Source organism: Tachypleus tridentatus, unplaced genomic scaffold (assembly GCF_004210375.1).
Source record: "Tachypleus tridentatus isolate NWPU-2018 unplaced genomic scaffold, ASM421037v1 Hic_cluster_1, whole genome shotgun sequence".
Lineage (NCBI taxonomy): Eukaryota > Metazoa > Arthropoda > Merostomata > Xiphosura > Limulidae > Tachypleus > Tachypleus tridentatus.
The window spans coordinates 15,473,695-15,484,051 of NW_027467777.1; the positions used below are offsets into that span (position 1 = coordinate 15,473,695).

Below are 10,357 nucleotides of genomic sequence, written 5' to 3' on the forward strand. Positions count from 1 at the left end.
CAACTCTTGGGTTCATCTTTTATTAGCGAATGGTGGGATTGACTGTCACATTATTACGCCTCCACGGCTGAAAAGGCGAACATGTTTGGCGTGTGGGGTATTCGGATTCGCGACCCTTAGGTTACGAGTGGAGTACCTTACCCAACTGGCCATGCTGGGCTTCACTTGATAAGATTATTTTAGAAGTTTTTATAAAAACTTATAAAATATGCTTTTAAAGAATTGTGGTTTGACTTTCGAAACGTTCTTGTTTTTCGTCTGAAACTTGTACTTTCGTTTTTGAGTTTTTTTCTGCTTTTTTCCGTCTGAAACTTTGGGTTTGGTGTTTGAGTTTTCTAAGTGTTTTGGTTTTTAGTTATATAAAGTTCCGAGCGTCAATAAATTTGAAATATGGAGATTTTCTGTTAAATTAAATTTATTTTATAAGTTATTTTTTAAGTAGGTTGTTGAATTTCGTCCGATTTTGAACTTCCTGAAATACGATTTTGAAATGCTTTAATTTTGCACCTTGAATTAGTTTGATATTTTCATTTAAAGTGTTTCTAGTCGAGGACTTGAGGCATTTTGAAGAGTTTTTGGTTGAGGACTTGAATTGTTTTGAAATGTTTTTGGTTGAGCTTTTGATTTCTGACTTTTTAATTGTGATTTTGGATATGGAATCAATTTTGATTTTGAAATATTATCATTTTTAGTTTCTGCTATTGTAATCTAAGATTGTGTTACTGTAGTTTGGAGGTGCTGCTGGTTGAGGCGTAAGTCTAAGTGCTTATGCTGTTGCGGCGCCAGGATATTTTCGTTGAGGAGTTAAGGGGTCTTAGGTAAACTGTGGAGGGGCTTCCCAAAATGCCATCAATATGAAGCACAGATGGTAAATTATAATAATGTAAATACCAAGGTACATTTCAGAAAGGTGTGCTTTTTTGAACTGCGTTTTCAATTCAGTATTCATTGGAAACTCATACTTTGATTAATAATTCATTATTACAAATTAGAAATAATATGTTTATGAAAATATGCGTGTATGTAAAAGAGGAAGCTCACCTAAATTCCACCCAAGGTAATACATAATAACAAAGAAAATCAAGATTAGTTTAGATTAAACATTTAATATACCACTAAGAGTAAAGCTACAAATCAAAAGAAATATAACATAAAAAATTAGTTTGCATAGCAGAAACGAATTATATCATGTGAAGTTAATACAGTCTGAGTAAAAGTAAGGTCACTATCAGGCTAACTATCTTTCACCATGTTGTGTTTATAGTCAGTATTACTTCAAAACAATGCACCTGTTCCGGTGATTGCCAGCAAATGTGTCTATAACAGGATCAATATCGAGTTGTTTTGCCCTCCTGGAGTTTACTGATATGACAGTAAGGTTGTTGGTGCAGTTGTTACCACTGCTGTTGAGCAAGTATGTCTTGAGAAGCTTCAGACACGAGAAACTTATATATATATACATATATAACATGTGACATTATATATATATGACAACGTAATTTTTGGACTGCAATATGACCTGGCCATGATCGGATTACGGGTTGAAATGTCTAAGGTTCGAGCAGAGTTGTTCTTCTGAACTCTTCTTTCACTTTCAGCTGTGAATATGTGAAAGTGGTAACAGACATTTTTATTCTGACGAGTTACCTACTTTAGTCAGCAGCGCTGGGCCTAAACTCTAAGTGTATCAGACGCGACTATTTATCGACGTGTAACGTAAGACGCCGTTCACGTTGAAAATATAGTCAATTGTATAAAAACATTAGTATATTTGCATTAGGCCTATATAATTTTCTCACTCATTAAAAAAAACATAGGTTTCATATTGCTACTGTTTGGTATTTACTACCTTTTGTTTTGTTTTTGTTAAGCCCTTTTTTAGCACCATCTTTAGTGTATACTTTATTTAGAAAGTTTTATTATTTTATTATCAGCACTATTTTTTTGTATTTGTAAAAAAAATAGACGGAGAAAGAAGGTGAGGTAGATGGGTGTGACACCTCTTCTAGAACAACTTGGTGACTGGCACCAAGGATGAATTAGATCAAGGCGTTTCAAGAGTTAAAAACGACGAAGAGACAGTTGTACCTGTCGTCGAGATAGGGAGAAAGTCCCAAGGTTTCTTCTGAAAATCCTGTCGCTAAACTAAGAACTTCATGAGCACGAGAAAGGCTAGAACAAAACTATGACTGTTGTCTTGGTAATGAAGGTTATCTTCCAACAGACTTTGTTTTAAAGATAATTGTCACTCCGAGATAAAGGACGTCTCAACGCTAGTCTGCTTAATGTAAAGAAGAGGACTTATAAAAGCAGAATTCTCCGCCTCTGTTATTTAATAGAACAGTCTAAGTCGTAGCACATTCATAAAGGTAAGGCAATTCTCTCTCGTTTTCGTACTTTAAAAATTACTCAATCTTTTAAATTAGTGAGTAACGTGCTAAAAAAGTAACATAACGCTGTTAGGCTTAACTTTAAAATTTGTTATCTGCTACGCTCTCCCTTTAACAGCGTCTCTATGGTAACATTTATCATAAATATCACACTTGTTGTTATGTTTACTGCATATACAACCACCTAAACTACTGATTACTCCTCAAAGGGCCTGGCATGGGCAGGTGGATTAAGGCGTACACCTGACATGATCGCGAAATTCGAAGACAAACAAGCTCTTTAAAGATGGTGAAGATAAACCATAACAATGATTGACTTAACGTTCTAATGCAGTGTTTTTTTATTCTCTGCACATCTTTTGTGTACTCTATAACCCAAACTTAACAAGTGAAACTGAAACTTGTATAACCCGAAATTAAATGTAAAAATAAATCATTTTAGCGATTTCATTTTTTCCCCTAATCGAAAATTCTAAAACCTAAAAAATATCTTAATTTTACATCTTACAGTTTCTTAACAACAGACATTTGAATTATTTTATCTTATTTAACAGTTGAATTTTTTCTTATTTTATCAAAGGCCCTAGTTTTATGTGCTCTAACTGTAATAATACTTTATAGGTCCTCATTTATCCTACTCTAACTATTGTTATATTTTGCAGATTCTCATTTATTTTGCTTTACTTGTTCTTATATTATACAGGTCCTCATTTACCCTATTCTAACTGTACTTATACTTTACAGTCCTCATTTTCCGTACTCTAACTGTTCTGATACTTTACAGATCCTCATTTACCCTACTCTAACTGTTCTGATACTTTACAGGTCCTCATTTTCTCTACTCTAACTGTTCTGGTACCTTACAGATCCTCATTTACCCTACTCTAACTGTTCTTATACTTTTCAGATCCTCATCTTGTGTGCTCTTGTTGCCGCCACCCAGGCTGATTTGATCTACGCTCCTCATTATCTTGAAGCTGGTTGAAGCTCCCAGTTCCGTAACCAAGATGTAAGTGACTTTACAAACAGTTTCTAGGTTATCTGTGGTCGAACTACTCTGATATTAATCACGTTATCTCTTACGTTAATGAAGGTATATATATATTTACAAATGTAGTTTTAATTTGATTTTCTCTCGTGTACCTTGAATAAACTTTTTATCTTGTTATAATTTTTTTTATCCGTACAGAATGTCGGAAACTACCACTTTAGATACAACGAGGGTCACACTTCCGGAAGCACTTTGTGTAGAGAATCCGGCGATGCTTACGGTAACAAGATCGGTTCTTACGGTCTAAGAGACGCGGACGGCCGTGTCCGTCTCGTTAACTACGTGGCTGATGCCGCTGGCTTCCGTACCAACATCCAATCCAACGAACCCGGCGTGGAGCCAAAGGACCCTGCTAACACCTCCATCAACAAGGCTGTGGTCGCTCCAATCACGTACGCTGCTGCTGCCCCTGCTCTTACCTACGCTGCTGCCCCTGCTCCAGCCCATGTGGCCCACCCAACAGCTTATAACTATGTTCACGGTCTTGGTTACTACGGTGGTGCCCACTTGGGTGCTGCACCCTACTACAACTATGGCGGTTATCTCTGGTAAATCAAATAACCCCTCAGTTCGAAAACATCGGAAGACCTCAAGTACGGCTGTCACGTATGACAAATAACGTGAACTGTTCTATAGTTTGACTACTTTTTTCTTATCTTGTATATCCGTGTGCTTGACTAGTTACGTCAATGTTGAAGTGTAAGGTAAAACAACATGTTAGAATGGTGGACTACATATTTTTTAAATTTCGTACACAAGAATTCTTTACTGTCAGTTTTAATACGATTGGAACAAACTGCATTGATTAGTGAGAGAATAAGGTATATTCTCTCTTACAAGTGGGCTAGGCGAGGCTAATGAGTTAGCGTGTCAGGCTGTAGATCCAAAAATCTAGGGCTCGAGTCCCATCACATGTTTTTAAGTGTATAATTTTCTTTGTTAATTTTTTTAATGTGCCAAACTTACTGAGGGAGCGAGAGTCGTGGGAAGATGGGCATTAAATAGGTTTATAAAACTGTACACCTCAAGGTGCAGGGTTCGATCTCCGCTTTATGGCTCGTGCAATTCAATCTCGACACGATTTTGCTTGTTTTACGAATGTGCATTTTTTAGATCGTTTGCCACCAGAGGGAGCCCAGTAGTTTGATCAGAAGGTAGCGCGTAAATGTCGTTGATCAGTTCTCATTTATTTTTTTAAATGTGTTTTACTTCAATATTCATTTGTTTATTGAAAATCAGCTATTTGAAATGGGGCTTCACATCACGTATCTGTGTTTAAATTTTGTATATTGGCAAAAATAAATATTACTTAAAAAATAAATCGCTATTTTTTTCCATTTCATCTCAGTGTTAAACCCTGAATAATCACTATTGAACATATATTATAATCTAAACTTTAATTGAAGCTGAAACCGTTTAGCACAAATTGTTCAAATCTAGAGTCACTTCGTACAACAGTTATCCTTGAATAACTGTGTATGGTTATCGGTCAATAGTAGTAAAAATAGCACTATTAACACAAATTTAAATACGACATCTTTGTTCCACGTCAGATTACTGGAATGTTTTCGAACATTATTAACACAAATATTGAAGCTATTCCTAACTTAAATAAGACATTTTTGTTCCATCAGATTACTGGACTGTTTTTGAACAGTATTAACACAAGCGTTGAAGCTATTCCTAACTTAAATAAGACATCCTAGTTCCACGTAAGATCAGCGGGCTGTTTTCGAACACTATTTATAGAAATGTTGAAGGTGTTCCAAATTTAAATAATACATCTTTGTTTCATAGAACTGATTATGTGTATTATAATCACGTTTTCACAGGAAGGTCATAAAGCCTGCTTAATAGTAAAAGTTATTATACAGATGTGTTCAACTTTATTTACATTCTCATTATATCACTAGTCCACCAATGAGATACAACACAGAATTTCAGGACAAGGTCCTCACTCGCTGACAGCGACGTCTTGGTCCAATGGCATCATCTGGTTCATCTTCTCCCCTCCCCCTATGTTTTCAGTTATTTTGGATAGCGACAAGGAATTAACTCCAGATAAGATTACACACCTGTTGAACCAAGTGCAGACTAGAACTAGAAAATATGCGAGGAGTTTATGAGAAGTGATGTTAGCAAAATATAATTTCAAGCAATAGACTGAATAATAAGACACTAGTTAATATCAACTACCGACAACTCTTGGGCTACTATACTTTCACCAGATAGAAGCAGTTCATCTTCGGTCATAGAGTGTACCAGAGCAGAAAATGTTGGACGCGAGTCATGTTTGATTTTAAATTTCGCACAAAGCTACTCGAGGGCTATCTGTGCTAGCCGTCCTTAATTTATCAGTGTAAGACTAGAGGGAAGGCAGCTAGTTATCACCACCCACCGCCAACTCTTGGGCTACTCTTTTACCAACGAATAGTGGGATTGACCGTCACATTATAATGCCCCCACGGCTGAAATGGCGAGCATAAAGGGCGAGCATATTTGGTGTGATAAGGATTCGAACCCGCGACCCTCAGATTACGAGTCGAGTACCTTAACCACCTGGCCATGCTGGACCGCGAGTCATGAATACTGAGAGTTATGGCTGGACATGTTACCCACTAGTGGTTTTTCTTTCCCTTGATAAGTTTTATTTGTGTACATAACATGGTATTAAATTTGTTGTACGTTCTACTAACAGTGTTGGTTATCACTAATAGTGCCGGTTATAAGTTTGTTTTAAAAAAAATAGTGCCGCTTATAACTTTGTTATACGTTACATCTGCAGGATTGTTTATAATTTCGTTATAATACTAGAAGTGTTAGTTATAAGCTTGCTCTAACAATCAGTGTTATAAGTTTGTTACATGTTACACTAGCAATGTTGGTAATACATCTTTCCACAATAATAATGTTTTATAAGTTTAAGAATGTAATGTCGTTTAGATGATTAAATGACGTTCAGTTTGTTTGAAGTTAAGAACGTGAACAAAGGGCTATTTGTGCTCTTCCCACTATGGGTATCGAAACCCGGTTTTCAGCGTTGTGCTACAACGGGACATTTCCTTGAGTTTGTTTGTTTGTTTTTTGAATTTCGCGCAAAGCTGCACAAGGGCTCTCTGCGCTAGCCGTTCCTAATTTAGCAGTGTAAGACAAGAGGGAAGGCAGCTTGTCATCATCACCCATCGCCAAATCTTGAGCTACTCTTTTACCAACGAATAGTGGGATTGATCGTAACGTTATAACGCCCCCACGGATGAAAGGGCAAGCATGTCTGGTGCGACGGAGATTCGAACCCTGGACCTTCAGATTACGAGTCGAACGCCTTAACCAACCTGGCCATGCCGGGTCGTTTCTTTGAGAAGCTAGTCAACAAGTTGTTTTTTTTTGTCGCAATAGGTCTCGCCTAGAAACCGGGTTCAGATACTCGTAGTGGGTAGAACACAGATAGCCAATTGTGCACCTTTATGATTAACTGCAAACAAACAAACTCTCTCTAGCAATCAAGAAAAAAGAAAAAAGAGGTGACTTACAATTGCACCTAGTGTTTTTACAGTCAAATCGTCTAAACAAAGTAGGCTTAAGCTCACACACTGAAGACGATAAACGTTGCTTTTTATTTTCAATGTAAATAGTTTTTCTAATGTTATAAATATTTAATAAACACAACAAAGACTGATTTCACGAATATAGTACAGCCTAGGTTGTCTGATATAATTATTTTATTCATTGTCATTAATACTTAATATTTAACTGCCAACGAAGATGGTTTGAAGTTTGTGAGAAAGATCGAAGACACCATTTTTATAAGCTCGTGAAGTGAGCCCCTTCGATATCATAAATTATTTCCCGATAAGCTTTGAGTGGCAGTCAATTCTTGAATAGTAGAAACACTTTGGCACTTCATCCTGGTTTTCGCCATTTTTGTTAGGCCTATTCAGGGACCTTGTTTTACCAGATTGGTCGTTTCACATTGAAAGGTTTAACTTTTGAAACTCTCATACAAATTAAAATTTAAACCTAACGTTAAAATAAAAACGTGCATTTGAACTTGAGTTTCATGTTTAGTAAAAAGAATCACTATTATTAAAGACTTTATTTAAAACATTTATTATAAATAGTTTTAAGTAAATGTTTTAATACCCTATCAGCCATCTTTACTATATGTTTCCTTCAATCTTATTCCTCGACATCATGAACTAGTTTTTGCCTCTTTTGTCAGGCCTAATCTGTCTATTTGTTAATGAGTTTTGACGTTTAACGAAAAGTCTCATTGGCAGCGACTTTTGTCACAAGAGTTACTAAAGGCGGAAATATACGAAATCACACTAATGGGAAACTTAAGGAATATAAAGATAATTTTGTGTTCCGAGAACAAAACTAAAAATTAAACTAGAGACAATTCAAAAATTTAGAGCTGTTGTGTGATGCGTAAAGGCAGACCACTGCTGTTCTACGTAATATAGCGACACTTTGTGTCATGATTCAGTAGTAGAAGGATAAATGGGTTTGGATTACAGTGGATTCTGTCCTTCAAAAACTGGATCAAGGCCGGACAATGATGAGAGAAAATATCACGAACCACACCCTCTAGGACCAAGCACGGGCTTTACCTCTGATCACACGTAAGTTTGTAGCGATAACCTTAAAAGAAAAAGGCTTGTTTCAAACAGTATATATATATATATAAAGAGAACAACAACAACAAAACTCCGTGTTTATGATCCACAGTTTTCCTTCTCTGTATTGCTCAGAGCGAAGAAGTTGAGCTATTATAGTGCAGATGGATGTCGGATGAACGTACAAAAGACGAAAATAATCAAATCGAGTATCATTATATACTAGGTTTAAACAGTTCCGTATTTCAGTCGATGTTCCCTCTCCATCATGGTGTTGTGTATGAACTCACGACCTGAAAAATTAACATCTTAAACATCTTAAACGATTTTTTCAAAGAATTTTCTCACAAAACCATCAACATAATTTCACAAAACAGAAAGCTAAAATACAATCTTACAAAAAGAGATATTAATTCCATTAAAAACCTAAAACAAGACAAAACATAAAAATTCTAAAAGCAGATAAAGGTAACGCTATAGTCATAATGAACACGAATGAATACATCCAAAAATGAAGAACATCCTATCAGACACGAACAAATTTAAACCAATACACGCAAATCCAACAAAGACGCAAGAGACGCAACTAAACAAATTACTACTAAAATGAAAAAACCAACATAATTTCACAAACACTTTATTCCTACCAACGTAAAACCGACTCATGCACACCACAAATATACGGCATCCCCAAATCTCATAAACCAGATTGTCCATTACGACCAATAATGTCCACATATGAATCGTTTAATTACAATGTTGGTAAATACATAGCATGGGCATTCTCTAAATATGTAACATCAGCCAGCTCATTCATCAAAGGCTCTTTTAATTTCAAGTCTAATCTAAATCAACTTAATCATAAAGCTTTAATGCCCAGTTTCGATGTTATATCCCTCTTTAGAGAAGTTCCAACCACTGTAGACAGCAAGATAGCCTTAGAACTCTATGTCCGAGACCCTAACCCATCTGTAGACGTTCCCAGCAATCAATTAGCAACCCTCATAGAATTCACCATGGTAAAGACAAACTTCATGTTCAAGAACCACAACTATATACAAAAAATGGCCTAAGCATGGGCAACCCAGTATCACCAGTTCAAGCCAATATTTTTATGACACAAGTTGAAACACAAGCAATTAACACAGCATTACATCCACCACTATACTGATACAGATATGTAGATGACACGGTTGCGGGATTCAGATCTACAGAACACACACTTAATTTTTTCAATCACATTAACTCCGTACATCCCAAAATTAACTTCACATGTGAACAGGAAGAAAGCAATTAAATATCATTTCTTATCCTCAAAATTACAAGAACCGACACACAATTCAAAACAGAAATCCACCGAAAAATCACCCATACTGGATTATACATTCCTTGAAACAAAACAAAAACTCAACATACTAAGAAACCAAATAAACACAGCCATAAAACTATGCTCACCAGATAAAATTAACGATGAATTAGATAAACTAAAACAATACTTCATCAACATCAATAAGTTTCCTCCACAAACCGTAGAAACATTATACGCACACACCTAGACAGAAAGCAAAATCAATAAACAAAAGTAAATATATCTCACGAATCAAAAAATCACGAAACCATATACTGCTGCATACCATGTATTCACTACATCAGCAGAAAAATAATCAACATTTGGTAAAAACTTGTAACAAGATATGACATTCCAATTAATACTAAATTTATTCAAAAACCAGGCACAAAACTGAGGTCTATACTATGTAAAAACTACACTGACAAACACAACACCGACATTATTTATAAAATACAATGTGATAACTGACACGACTTCTATATTGGAGAAACAAGTAGAAAATGGAAACCAGATTCAAAGAATATAAAGTCACCTTCACACGTTTTCGAACACTGCAAGTCAAATAAACACAACATAACCTTAGAAAACACTCAAATACTAAATAAAGAAACAAACATAAACAAACGCAAAATTAAAGAAGCCTTACTTATACAACAACTTAAACCCAAAATAAATTAATATAAAGGAACAACTTTATACCTATATTAAATATAATAATAATAATTAAAAAAAAAATCAAACATCTAACATTGCCCTCTACGTTCCGACACTCAGTTACACAACCCCTTCCAACATGTGGTCAGCTTCCGGTCAGTTACCTCTTTCTTTCTTTGTGAACCTGACGATGACCGAAGAAGGTCGAAATGTTGTTCGCTCTTCTACAAAATATTTTCTCAACCCAAACGAGCCGCTTTTTGCATATATATATGTTGTGCTCCCTAACCACCTG

At 35.7% G+C, this 10,357-nt stretch overlaps 1 pseudogene across 1 annotated transcript; it reads left to right on the forward strand.

Annotated features, from left to right (window-relative positions):
- The first annotated feature begins 2,185 nt into the window (after nucleotides 1-2,185).
- On the forward strand, nucleotides 2,186-4,716 carry LOC143242040 (cuticle protein 14 pseudogene; annotated as a pseudogene). Its single transcript, XR_013022387.1, has 3 exons — nucleotides 2,186-2,200; nucleotides 3,298-3,399; nucleotides 3,580-4,716. The product of XR_013022387.1 is annotated as a cuticle protein 14 pseudogene (transcript).
- The last annotated feature ends 5,641 nt before the right edge of the window (nucleotides 4,717-10,357 follow it).